The sequence below is a fragment of the Tenebrio molitor genome, chromosome 4 (genome assembly GCF_963966145.1).
Source record: "Tenebrio molitor chromosome 4, icTenMoli1.1, whole genome shotgun sequence".
Taxonomy (NCBI): domain Eukaryota; kingdom Metazoa; phylum Arthropoda; class Insecta; order Coleoptera; family Tenebrionidae; genus Tenebrio; species Tenebrio molitor.
Genome location: NC_091049.1, coordinates 3,315,143 through 3,329,691, shown reverse-complemented (window position 1 = coordinate 3,329,691; position 14,549 = coordinate 3,315,143).

Sequence of the window (14,549 nt, the reverse complement as noted above, 5' to 3'; positions counted from 1 at the left end):
TAATTTATAGTTACTATTATACGGAGTGATCAAGAAGGACTGTTTAAGTTGGTAACACTGAATTGTATTTTAAATCGTGTAACTCGAGTAACTTTCGGTTGTTGATGGCTTACTGTTGTTAATGCTATACCTACATCAGATATTTGTCAAATAAACCAGCAAAACATATCCGGTTGCAGTGTTATAAATAACCGAATTTAAAAAATTTCTTAATTGTACTGCCAACTTAAACAGTCCTTCTTGATCACCCGGTAGTATGAAAAAATATCTACCTAGGGTTTTTTAAATTTTACCAACCTAAAGCAACAGATGGTGGTTTTTTGATTTTTAAATGGACTTTAGTTATACGTTTTAAAAACTTCTGAAGTTTCAGGTTTTGCCGCTGAGATGGCTTGCAAACGCAAACATAGCAAATATAGTTTAATTATTTCGTCAAATTACATATTTAAAGGTTTAGCTTTTGAAACCTTAGGCTCTTGGTGCAAAGAAGCCATCGATTTCATTAATGTCATCTAAAACCGACTTATCGCGGAATCAGACGATTTAAAATCAAAGAAATTCCTTTTCGAGACGATTTTCCTTCGATTCAACGTGGAAACGCTGCAAACATTCGGGGCACTTTTCCAGATTCCGCATTATTTTATTATCGGACATTTTTGTATTGTAAAACTAAAATGTTATGTACTTATGTTATTACAGGTGTCCCAAAAGTACCGCGTTTCCTTGAAGGTGCGTCATCTAGAAGTGTTATGGAATACTGAAAAATTGTTTAAAAAATCCAATATCTACTTCTACGATACGGTGACTCCTGAAATGCTTGAGTGCATTCACGACAACATCGTTAAAAGAGCCAATGCATGTTTAGACGCAAATGGGCAAAATTTTGAAAATTTATTTTAATTAAATAATTTTCGTTTTTTGGTAGACGGCGCTACTAGAGTCCGCACACGTTGAGTCATCCAAATCTGTCCGTGAAGTTTTGTCCAGTGGCGTATCACTTGCGTTCAGAAATGGGGGCATACGTTTTTATTTGAATTATTGTGATACCGTTTTTATCAATACTAACCTCGTTCAAATAAAGAAATAAAAATGATTTAGTTCTGAAAAGAACTGATTTTATTGCAATAGAAAACAACCCTGAAATCACGAAACAATGAAACGAACACTGGCAAAGCAGATCACGAATGAACGTACGCCTCTGACGCCGGTAAGCGAAGCGGTTCTACCTTCCCTCCCTAAAAATCGAAGAATGGACTCGACCAACGTAGTTGCGTCTGCGGCGCAACTTTATTGGTGTGTTCTCCTTAAAGTGTTGGCACTCTATACTTTTGCTTTGGAACATGGATTTATTAGTACTAATAAATCCATGCTTTTGAAAGAACAGATAGTTCAAGGAATTCGACCAGCCGTATTAGAGGCTTGGACTCTTTGTTAATCTAGGAAGCCGTGATAGTAACGATGTCGGTACCACCAGCAACCGCTAGAGGCGGGATGGAAGCCGACAGGGGATGAACGGCCATGTTTTTTTTTTGAGGGACACTTTTCCCATAGATAAAGAGGAGTGCAGAAGCCAGAAGTACTGTCTGTTTTTATGTGCTCTAATTGTGTGATTTTCGGTGCTTTCTGAACTGTACTAGACGTTGTTGTTGTCCAGCCTTTTTGTTTTTGAACCAGGTATGTGTTTGCGGGACTAAAATTACTTATGTTTCGCGCGAAATGTATTTGTAACAATAATAACAAGACGCTAATGGGTCGCACGTGGGTTGGTGATGTTCCTACCATGATTTATAAAATCCACAGTTATCTCGATCATCCCCATGTATCACGCGTTTAACATTTGTAAGCTTCGAAGGAGCGTATGGCAGCCTGGTTCTAGTTTCGTTAAGGGTGCTGTGAACTACTAGGCAAAATCGAGGAAAATGGTGCAAACGCGGATCGTGTTTCAGCCCACATTTTTAATTCTGAAAAAGCGGTCGATGTGTCTACATATTGATAATATCTGTATCAGTGACGCTACGTTGACAGATTTTTTTAAATATTTGTATATTTGAAAAAAACCGTATCAATGCTAAAAACGGGAATCGTCATAACTCCCTCGAAAATAAGATTTTTATATTGAAATTACACTCAATATGTAGCTGTTAATGTTATCTATTCAGCTACAATCGTAGATTTTTGTTTAAGGTGATATTTTGTAAGCAAAGATAGAATTTATAGATAACGAATTTTAAAATAAAATAAGAAATAGGCAACACAACTTACAATAAGAGGGAAGATTTATGAGGGTCTCAGCAGGTAATAAGTGAAACGACTCTTCCAAATGTTTGCGGTAAGTAAGGCGCGTAAACAAGGAGGTACATAATATCCATGTCGTTATTACTAGAATTTGGTCGGCTACTAACAGCACGCAGTAGGAGGTATTGGTCAATATGATAAAATAATTTCACAAGGGTTTTCCGCACCACCTCAGAGGTACTCTAATTGATGGGTTGGCTCTTATGAAGGCCTCAGCAATAGCCCTATCTCCATTAAATTAGTGCGACTTATCAACTTTCTTTAATTATAAAAAATGTATTATTATTTTAACAAAAATCTGTTTTTCAAAAACTGATATAAAAATTTTAATAAATTTATTTATTCCTTATCTAAATGACTAGAAATTAGAATTGAATTAAATTTAGAAGATTAAACCATGGAAAATTATAACTCTTTTTTTAGTATTCTTCTAATCGGCTGTGTTCTTTTATGTCTAGGATCTACTAATTCCGGAAGTAAAGCCCCAAAATAAAATTCTTCCAAGTGATTTTCCATATTTTCACACCAGAATCTATCGTCTTTTTTAATTATGCAGTATTTTAAATCCGAATTGAATTTCTCTTTCGTTGGAGTGTAAACAACGAAGTAACAAATATTGCGATTGGTGACGTGCAATTGACCTTGTACTTGATAATAGTATTTTTTATACCTTCTTCAATTATTATTTCACGTGCGGAATTTTTCTTTCACTTTTTCTTCATTTTGCATTCCATGTAACAGTGGTTTAGGTACAGAATTTCGAGTGGATGATTTTTCTGAATATAAAATTTCATTTACCGTATTTGCAGTGTCAGTATTTAAACGCATTTTACAAATTTTCCCGAATTTACTAACCATAAGTCGAAATGATTGTTCTCTATACCATTCAGGATTTGAATTTTGCCCTCGAGTTTTTTGTTCTATATCAGAAATGTTGACGCTAGAAACCTCATTCAAAAATTTAATCTTGGCATTTTCATATTTATCCGTAGACATGTCTGGAAATTCTGGTAATTGGTACGATTCTGTTTTAAAATTTACCAATATTGCTATATAACAATGTTGCAGTTGCTATGATATGAAGCTGTTGATTGGTTGGATCTGTGCAAAATCAATATTGTTCAATAACAATCTTGCTAAATTTTGAAACAGAATCGCACTAAATGCCTCACAGTTTTGACTATAATCTGAATCGGTGCTGCAAGCACGATTTTTAACTTTTCGACCCGTTACCTTTCTGTTTTGACGTAATTTATTTACTTTCTCACTAGATTCCATTGTATATTTTCCTATATTACCATTATTTAATTCCTGAGATATCGTAGAAATAAAATGACCTTTTGTGTGATAACTAATTGTTGCAGCATAGCATCTACCTTCATAAGATCCTTTTAAAGAAAAATTTATTCTTTTACCCCCAACAAATTTATTTAGAATTGAATTATAAGATTCCGCTGGTTTCCAAGATTGTTGACCGTCTATTTGCATTTCTACCTGACAGAAAATATCCAGAAGCTAAACTCTCATTTTGGAACAGATCGGTCGTGAAAGCCTCGTTTCCTCGACGAATTACAAAGTTATTATTCTGATAATGATGGTATGAGACACAAATAAATTCAATGCAGTCAAAAGTAGAATAGCGCCCAAAAATAGTACCTATATTAAAAAACGAGTTTCATAAGGAAGTGTTTATTTCATGAGTCCAAGTTTATAAAACGAGTCGCAAAACGCGAGTTTTATAAAGGACGAATGGAATAAACGCCTCATGAAACGGGTTTTTTAATACTATTTTTTCTATTTTGCACCTTTCGAGCCGTTTTTAAATCAAAAGTAAGAATTTTAAAATTCTGGAAAATTTTATGATGGTTGGCAAAAAACAATTGAAACCTTTGTCGGCTTTGGGATATTAGCGCGTATTTGCTGATGCTGCCAGAATCCTCTAGACTTTAGTAAATTGTACTACCCCTATTATAGAACCGCTTTCAGGTGTTACGATTCTGTTTTTGGTATTGTAACAGATCTGTCACCGACGCAAATAGAAAAACATTTATTATAACATTCTTCCTCGAAGAATCAGTACATAATTTCAACAACAGTTTATAACAAAATACGTTTCCTGAAACTTTGTTCGAATGGATGTTTTGGAACTAGAATTTAAAAACGTGCAATTTATCAGCGTACGGAGTATACTACAGCGTGATCACTGATCAACAATGACTGAGTCTGTTGGCAATGAAACAATTGAAAAGTACCGGGTTTTTTGTCTCGTAGTTGGCACTGACAGGATTTTGTAACTTGAGACGACATTAAGAACATTTTTGGTTATGTCAGTTATATTTTTGCTATTACAAAAATGAACCTTTCTTGGTAAATATCAAATTTGCCAACTTTTATTGTTACCAACAGATTCAGTCATTCTTGATCACATCGTATCTTCGTCCTACAGTCCAGCTGTTTCTGTTCAACGACCACCGGCACCGCTTCGTAAGGGGCAAGGGAACGGTAACTAGGTATAATGTCATAAATTTGTCGGAAAGCACTTACACTGACTAAATATGAATTAATAATTCGTGGAAACTTCGGTGATGGTTACTGGAACTGTAAATTCTAAGTAGCGATGCGATTGATGGACATTTTCAATGCGAGAACAATGAATTTGTATTCGATTAAATTCTAAACTGTATACAGTTTAACTTCGACAATTCGGACACACTTTGGTTCTCTATTAATTTCTTTTAATCGATTCGTAAAAAAACGTAACATAAGTATGGCAACATCGTGACTTCAAAATTTTCAGAATTCCTAACCAAACTTTTCTTCAGATATACAGATTGTCATGGCCAAGCATCGTTTTTTTAAAGTTGAAATACATTATACCTATTGCTTCATTGAAATTTTTTGTGTGCCTAGTATTATAAATTCATAGTGGAAATTAAATAAAAAATAAAAATTTCATACCGAAGGAAGTAATTTTGAATATGAAAATTAAATATTGTGAGCTGAAAAACAACCAGTTTTCACTCAAAAGAAACGATTCATACTATTGACTATTGAGTGATGATGTACGAAATTTTATGTGGCAACTGTGTGCGTGTGGTATAGTTGACATTGGTATGACATTTCATATGCCTGCATTTGCTTTTTTTTATACTATTGCTTGTCTCGCTAACATCAAAATTAACAACAAAAAGGATGAATTAAACTTTAGGAAATTTGATGTACTCGATTTTTTTCCAATTGACTGTAAGTTGTACAGGAACAATTATATATCAAGATGAAGAATTTTATTTAAAAATGTTATCAAAATTGAAGGAGTTTTGTATGGATCATTTACTAGTACAAATATTACTTATTAACGTGCAGATAAATAAACTAAGGAATTATAGGTACAATCATGTTCAATACAACAATTTTATTTTTCGAGGGTAATGTGGGTTCAACATTGAACAATATTTTTGCCAGAAAACTTGTGTACTGTGCAAAAATATACTTTTCTTGAATTCAACAAAAGAGGTTTATAATCCTCTTCTCCGGCAGGTAGGTATTCAGATTAGCATAAACTGCATCCTATTCTAATTTTACTGCCATTACAGTCCTACGTTGAGCAAAATTCAGGCGTTGAACAGTAAGGCTTGGAGATTACCCTTGTAAAAATACGAAGTGCCGCTGTATTTATTACGTGCATTTTGTGACAATAACTCCCGCTGAGAAGGGTCCCGGCAAACCCATTCTTGACAGACGTCATGGTAGATCCAGCGTTTGCAGAGTATGCAACCCACATTGCACGAAACCAGAATTTTATTTTACTTCACAGCACCCTTAAGGCTGTTGCACAGTAATAAAACTTTTGGGCGAGGTGTAGTTTAAGTTGCAGAAGTATTCAGAATTCTTGGATCGGTCAAACACTGCAGCAGGTACCCTCTCGAGACCCGTCAGTCATAAAATTAGCATTTTACAAGAGCATTAAATCTTCGTATTGTGAACAAATTTTAGATTTTCTTATTTCTTGTAGTTTGGATGTATTTATCTGTGCACTTTAGTGATTGAATCTTTTACTTGCAGAAAATTCTTTTGAAGAAAATAACGGACAATGATTAATACAAATGTAAAGGCTATGACTTTGACAGTGTCAGATTTTTCGTATCTCTGCTATGTTTATAATTGATTTCATATAAATGTTCATCAAGTGAGCTGTGCATTTGTAAAAGCACCTTTAATTTTTAATTCTAAGCAAGCCATGAAAATCTGATTTTCTGTTGGTATTAAAGCTAAAGCTAGTGACTTCTACTTTCAAAGTTGCTTGCTCTGCGCGAACCCGATTTGACTAATTTTTCAGTTTTTGTCCATTTTAACATCGCTGATTTCAAAAGCAACGTTACGTCTTTTTACTGATTAAATTAAAGTAATTCTTATTTGTTTTTGTCTTTGTATTTTTACCAAGTAAAGATTTATTGGACATGACCTTCATAAATGTGACTTTTGTAATGTAACTAAATTAAAGGTACAAATGCACAGCTCACTTGATGAACATTTATATGAAATCAATTATATGTTTGAACTATACTCCATTCTTTATCTTGGTGAGTGGTCGTTGGGAAATTTTCAGCCGTCAAGTTGAATTTAGGGATTTTTAAAAGTTCCAATGGAAAAGTGCGTTGGTAGTTGTTGAAAAATATTCAAATATTACAATAATGTACTTACAGAGACGCCGCAAAGTCTTTCTATTTATTATTTTCCTGGTTAAATTGCTCATGATTCATATGGACCGAGACCACCGACACATAACCTCAAACGTGTCATCTTCATATCGCATCGTTTTCTAAAATTTTAATAACTTGCTTGGGAATTTCAAAATGTTCTAGACCGCCCACACACTTTCCGGTCAAATTTGGTCCGGTTTATGGTTTAAGAATTCGGTTAATTTCTCACACCCAAACTTCTTTGCAATATTGCCCGGCACGGGACGGGAATAATGTTCGGTCGACGGTCGGATTGACCGACGACGGGCGCCGATAATTTTCATATCGGGAACGGTTAAATTTAAGAATCGATGTGTACGGCTTATATATTTACATTTCGCGACATAAGATTGTCAGATTTGGAGATGAATGCTTGACGAAGATTCTGAATTCGAATGACAGCGATGACAGTTAATATTTGATTTACACGACACACAAATTTGGTGGAAAAAGTAAAACTTACAAAGCTACCCATGGCTTGCTTGATCGCATCGACCACTCACCAAGATAAAGAATGGAGTATATAGTCCAATTTTTACCCTTTTGAGGTGACGTCACGATTTCCTTCCTCGCTTTCTCTCTATTGAAACGACAGAAAGAGTAAAAAACAAAATAGCCGTGCAATGGCGGACAAAAAATTTCGTCCACTGTCATTCCACTCACATATGCTATAAAGCGACCTTTAGGAACGAATAACCTCGCTTCACATGTTGACACGTGTCAATGGATGGGAACAGAAAAGTTTGAGTGTCACATTCTGAGATTATGTATTTAGTTTTTAGGTTAATAATAATTAGATGATATACCTATTTTAACTTAGGTTTCTTAATTTAATTTTTTTAAATCCATTTTCATAAAGTAAAACGCCCCAAATTAAATAAACCAAATATCTTTACATCAAAACATTTTCATTAAATTCTAATCACGGATTTTATTTCTCTATGTATTATGGTTTCATAACGTGTACCAAATTTGAACTGCATCGAACAAAATTTAGTTTTTAAAGTGATAGTTTTTTGACTGCTGTACCTAGGTAATTAATTTTAACAAAAAAGTAATACCCAATTTTTGTGGCGGTGAACAGTATTTATGCATCTATAATACTTTCATATAAATATAATTTAATTTTAAAGTCATTTTCGTGCTTGTCATAAGTGATGGGACACCCGGTACATAGTTTAAATTTTTATTTCATACTATCCGGTGGATGTTCAATTGCATCATTAATTTGAGTCCGGTAAGTAAGTTATAATAACAATATCAGAGCCGGAAAGTGTCACTAAGCAACACCTAACGGGCTGTTTTATTTTTATACATCAAATCTGATATTGAAAAGTGAAAAAGACAAAAAATATTTGACAGTTTAACCTTGAAGTCGTTAGGGCTTTACGTGAATTTAGTAGGCCATTTTGTAGCCTACTCACAACAAATTAATTTGGTGTATAGATAATTAAAATCGTCCGATAAATAAGGGAGCTATGGACTCGTCTTTTTTTTTGGGACATCTGTATAATTGGTGCTCGATCAAAAAAAGTGTTATATGTAGGTATTAGGTATTTTAATTACTCGCTATTATTAGAATTAGTGATTGGTTTACTTTGTTAAAAAGATAAAAAGGTTATGATACCGCACCGCGGCAATCCGGCCATCTCCTTTCAGGTATATTTTTAAAATGGGATTCATAAGTTGACCATCGCGGCACGCCGGGCCTGCCCCGAGGGTGTTCCCGTGAGCTCAGTGCAAGTACTTTATCTTCCCAACAAAAGTTGCATTGCGGGCGTTAAGTAGTGATTATGTCAACCCAAGTTTACGACCTCCAGGGGCTGCAGGTAGTTCAGAAGTATAGTGGACTGCCTAATAACCGAATTTTACGCGTTTTGTTGAGGCTTTTGTTTATTTTTTTGCTTCCAATCTAATTTGTTTTTCCAAAAACTGAGACAGTAGCCCCATGAGATACGTTCTTCTGAATCCAATGCACTTTTTAAATAGTCTCTAAATGAAAAATTGAGCAAAAATAACTAGAATTACTGAAAAACATTATTAATTTTTTTTATAAAGAATGAAGCGATTTTTCAAAAAACTGAGACAGTAGCCCGGTGAGATACGTTAATGTTTAACAAAAAATATAGTCACCATAGCTTCAAACATAAAACTGTGGAAAAATAATTAGAATCCGTTTAGCGCGCTTTACCATTGCTTGGCCAACCACTAGGCAACAGCCTTAAGTAGTGATTATGTTGTTGAGGCTTTTGTTTATTTTTTTGCTTCCAATCTAATTTGTTTTTCCAAAAACTGAGACAGTAGCCCTGTGTTGTATCGTACGCTTGGTCGGTACGATTATATGAATGTTGTTATTAAATAAAATAAAAACGGATTTAAACTTAACAAGGAATGAATTTATTTACGGATTGGTGACAACTACAAGGCGTCTTGAACGTTTAGCCGCTCAAGTAGAAGTGACGTACAAGTTTTGCGCAGCCCCTAAAGAAGCTGCAAGGGTAGCGGTCATAAACCCCCCATCTGTGCGAAATATGAAGAAAATGTGGGTGGTCAAAGACATGCCGCCGGCCTTGAAGCCTTCCAGGGTTCAACACTAAATTGAATCAATTTCGTATTAACACAATTAATGAACAAAATCAAATGATAAATTTCAAATGAATAAAATAAGGCAAATTAAGTACAAGAGAGAAAAAAAAAATGATAAAATATAAAAAATAAGAAAAATGAAATTAAGTGAACATAAGTAAGATGATATAAAACTAGAGATAAGAAAAAATGGTACAAACATAAAAATAAGATAAAATTTTTATACATCAAAAGACGAATATGAGAAACCTAATATATGTAATACATAAATCTAACTCTAAAAAAAATCAAACTAAATCTAAATATGTACATAAAAAAAATCAAAATACATAATTACACAAAAGACGGGGGAACAATTTACAGTTTTTTACTCGTAATGAGTCAACACGTGAACGTCCTCGCGTTCTAGGGGTAACACACACAGTTTGTGCACTGAACGTTTCGTAGCACCGTTTTTTGTTTTTAACGACGCCACTCTTGGTAACCCGTCCTTTCCCAAGTGCAGCTCGGTGATGCGCGCCAGATTCCACCGCAATGGAGGTAGATCGTCGTCGGCAATCAACACCAGGGAGCCGACGGCAGGTGTGGTGTCGGGATTTCTCCACTTAGATCTCGCCTGGAGTCGCGAGAGATATTCCCGAGTCCATCTTCGCCAAAAGAGTTGGCGCATCCTTTCGATGAGTTGCCAACGGGACAGTCGGTTGGTTTTAACTTCGGTGATGTCGCCCTCGTGGACTGCGGTCAGAGATTCACCTGGGGAAAGGAAATGTCCGGGGGTCATTGGTTCGAGGTCATTGGGGTCGTTACTTATTGGTGTAAGGGGGCGAGAATTTAAAATTGCCTCGATTCGCGTGAGGAGCGTGTACATCTCTTCGCACGTTGGAGTTGCAAGTCCGATGCTTCTTTTCCTGTGATTTTTTACCGATTTGACGTTTTGATTTTGCGTGACCAATTCGACGGGACAACGCGTCGCGATAATGCTTCCTGGTAAAAGATCATCAGCTGGACCCCCAAGTAAACTATCGCTCATTGTAATTAACGAAACGTCGAACATCGCGCTACGAGTATTTGATTGCTTATTAAGAACCGCGTCGTGCGGCAGGTAATACGAATTTTCAAGTTTTAATTTTGGATCTTTTACAAATTCCGTCTGGTTCGATTGAAGATCTTCCGTCATAAAATTCGAATTTTGTTCTTTGAATTGTTGTTGTTTATTGGGCTCGCTTTCCAATGACCGGAAAGGTTTTACAATACCGGCGTGAAAATCTCCCAAATCCGTTGGGTTATTTTGAGGTGGTAGATTTGTAATAACCGGCCCTTGGGCGTCCCGTTTTATGGTGTCAAAAAAGTGCGTTTTACGTTCCCTTTCTTCCGGTGAAAGTTCGTCTTCGACCGAAATTACACTTTCAATGGTGACAACTTGGTCTACCTGCTCATGAAGGTCGAGCTTTTGTTGCGAGAAATGGAATACAGATGTTTTATTGTCGTCGATTGAATTTGACTCTGCTCGGGAACGGAAATTTGTAGCGGCAATGATCTCCTGTTCCTCATTTTGAATTTTTTGAATCAAACTGAGAATTTTTGAAGCAACATCGCAATAACGCCCTTCGAAGGAATCACGTTCGTTGTCGTTCTCTTCGTCTGTTAAAACATTACCGGGCATCATTTCAACACGGAGTTGTGCTTTGTCGAAATCTTTTAGAATTTCGTCTAAAAATTTTAAACCTACGGTTAGGTCGTTTATCTTTTTATCGATTGTGTCATCGTTTACGTATTTTTCCATTCGCGTTAATTTACCTTTTGCCGTGGGACGACTAGTTTTTGGATTTTCCATTTCCGGCATTATTAAATCTGATTTCGAACTTGCAACTCAAACTTCTCACGCCGCGTAATGACAATACAAAAAGAACAATATGGTAATAACGGGTGAGGATGGTTGATAAAAGGAAACAGATATCTCTGACCTGGATTCGTTGTCCACGATGAGGGTGTACGTCTCGCTGTCCTTGACTGCCTGTTGGTTTCCTGGGTGGAGACTATGGCGTTGGGTTTGTTTACCGAGCTTCTGGATGCTGCCACGCTTCTTGAACCAAGGGTCGGAATTATCGATGACGACACTCACTCGAGAACTTTATCACTTTTTTATAATAATTCGGTTTAAATCCGGCTCGAAGGACCAATGTGTTGTATCGTACGCTTGGTCGGTACGATTATATGAATGTTGTTATTAAATAAAATAAAAACGGATTTAAACTTAACAAGGAATGAATTTATTTACGGATTGGTGACAACTACAAGGCGTCTTGAACGTTTAGCTGCTCAAGTAGAAGTGACGTACAAGTTTTGCGCAGCCCCTAAAGAAGCTGCAAGGGTAGCGGTTGGTAGCGGTCATAAACCCCCCATCTGTGCGAAATATGAAGAAAATGTGGGTGGTCAAAGACAAGCCCCATGAGATACGTTCTTCTGAATCCAATGCACTTTTTAAATAGTCTCTAAATGAAAAATTGAGCAAAAATAACTAGAATTACTGAAAAACATTATTAATTTTTTTTATAAAGAATGAAGCGATTTTTCAAAAAACTGAGACAGTAGCCCGGTGAGATACGTTAATGTTTAACAAAAAATATAGTCACCATAGCTTCAAACATAAAACTGTGGAAAAATAATTAGAATCCGTTTAGCGCGCTTTACCATTGCTTGGCCAACCACTAGTACGAACCAGGTTATTATGTCAAATCAGTGCCTTTGGTTTATCAATTCACTAGCTTTCCTAAAGAAAAAGAAAAGGGGCACTAAGTTTTAGAGTTGGTCTGTGGCTTTTCACGTTTAGTAAGCGCACTCCTTCATTTTAACCCCCTTTACTTATTCCGAGTAAACGCTTTTGTGTACTAAGTGTCGGGTGTTTTCTTAAATTTCACCTCATAGTAGGTGTTGAAGAGTCGATTGTGAATGCACTATACAGGTTACGGATCACGGATTAGCTGTTTAAATCTTACATTTTACACGAGTGGTGTGGTGCGTTGTGCGTTCATAATCGAATCTTCAACGCCTACTACGAGATGAAATTTAAAAAAACACCCGATACTTAGTACACAAAAGCGTTCACTCGGAATAATTAAAGGGGGTTAAAATGAAGGAGTGCGCTTCGCGGAATTTAGAAATATTTTCATTTGATGATGATTTATTTGCTAAATAAAAGAAAAAGAGACTTAAAAAAATCAAGTGTTACATATGTGGAAAATATGTCAAAAACACTCGAATGCAATTACATAAAGAGAAAGAGAACAAAAAGAGCCTAAAAATATTTGGTCATTGTTCACTTTAACTACTTCTGGAATTTTCCCGATTTTTCTGGCTAGACAGCCTTAGGGCGTCCTCCTACATCGTTTTCCACCACTCAAACCTTGTGCAAATGAAAATTTTCCTTACCCTTTAGTTCTACTAAGACTTGGCGCGACCTTGACGCGACCTTGAAACACAACAAGAAAGAAAAAAGGCATTTGCACAAGGTTTGAATGGTGGGACACGATCTAGGAGGACGCCCTGAGGATGCTAGCCAGAAAAACCGCGAAAATTCCAGAAGTAGTTAAAGTGAACAATTACCAAATATTTAAGTTTGATGACGATATATTTGCTAAACCAAAGAAAATTAGAGTAAAGAAGATCAAGTGCGATACATTAAAAGCAAAGAGATAAATCAACTTGAATTATTGGGTTCACTGGGTCAGTCAGTTACTGCTCGGCCGGGATGGTGCCCGTGAGAAATTAACTTATCACTGCACTGGGATATGATATAAGATATAACATACAGGTGTCCCAGAGATGCGAAAAAGCTCCATAACTTGTTTGATATTAAATATATCAACTTTTTCTTTTTTCTAGATGATAGCTACGCTTCTACCGCATATTCGGAAAATATTCCGATATAAATACAGGTGTCTCAATATTATAAAAACACTAAAATTATGTTTTTAAATAGAACCTACCCAGTTTGATTTCATTTTTGGATTCTACGTTAAATTGTGAATCAAATCTACACAGGTCGTTTTTACTTATCTGCCATTCTTTTTTATCAGTGGCGCTTTTTTTACCAGAATTCCGAATTGGAGGGGTCCCTTCGAAAATTCATACCTTCCAAATAATTGCACATAAATTAAAATAATTGACGCTGTTTGATTCTTGAATGTTTGCCGCATCTGTTAAGTGTTTACTCAATAACGTGCTCAGTCGCATATGCCTACTGCGATTTTTTAAATATAACAAATTAAAAATGTCAAAAATTAATTTTTTTCAAATGGCACGCCGCATTTATTATTGCACTGGTCGAAAGCTTTTTTGACAAGCTTTCCAACTGTACCTATAGGGTTTGTACAGTCGAATGTGAAAATCTAGGATGCTATCTTAAAATCACTAAAATAATTAAATGTTTAATTGTTAAACACTGTTTTGTTGGTTAATTCATCTTTATGGAGTGACTATATTGTGTGATTATCTTTTGTTAGGCCTATTAGATTTTTGTATTGTCTTTTTAACGGAAAAATTTAGCGATTTTAGGATAGCACCCTAGATTTTCAAACTCAACTATACAAACCTTACATTGTTCAAAAGCTTGTCAAAAAAGCTTTCGACCAGTGCAATAATAAATACGGGGTGCCATTTGAAAAAAATGAGTTTTTAACATTTTTAATTCGTTATGTTTAAAAAATCGCAGTAGGCATATGCGACTGAGCAGGTTGTTGAGTAAACAGTCAGCAGATGCGGCAAACATTCAGAAATCAAACAGCGTCAATCATTTTAATTTATGTGCAACGATTTGGAAGGTACCAATTTTCGAAGGGGCCCCTGCAATTCGAAATTCTGGTAAAAAAAACGCCACTGATCAAAAACGATGGCAGATAAGTAAAAACGACCTGTATAAATTTGATTCCT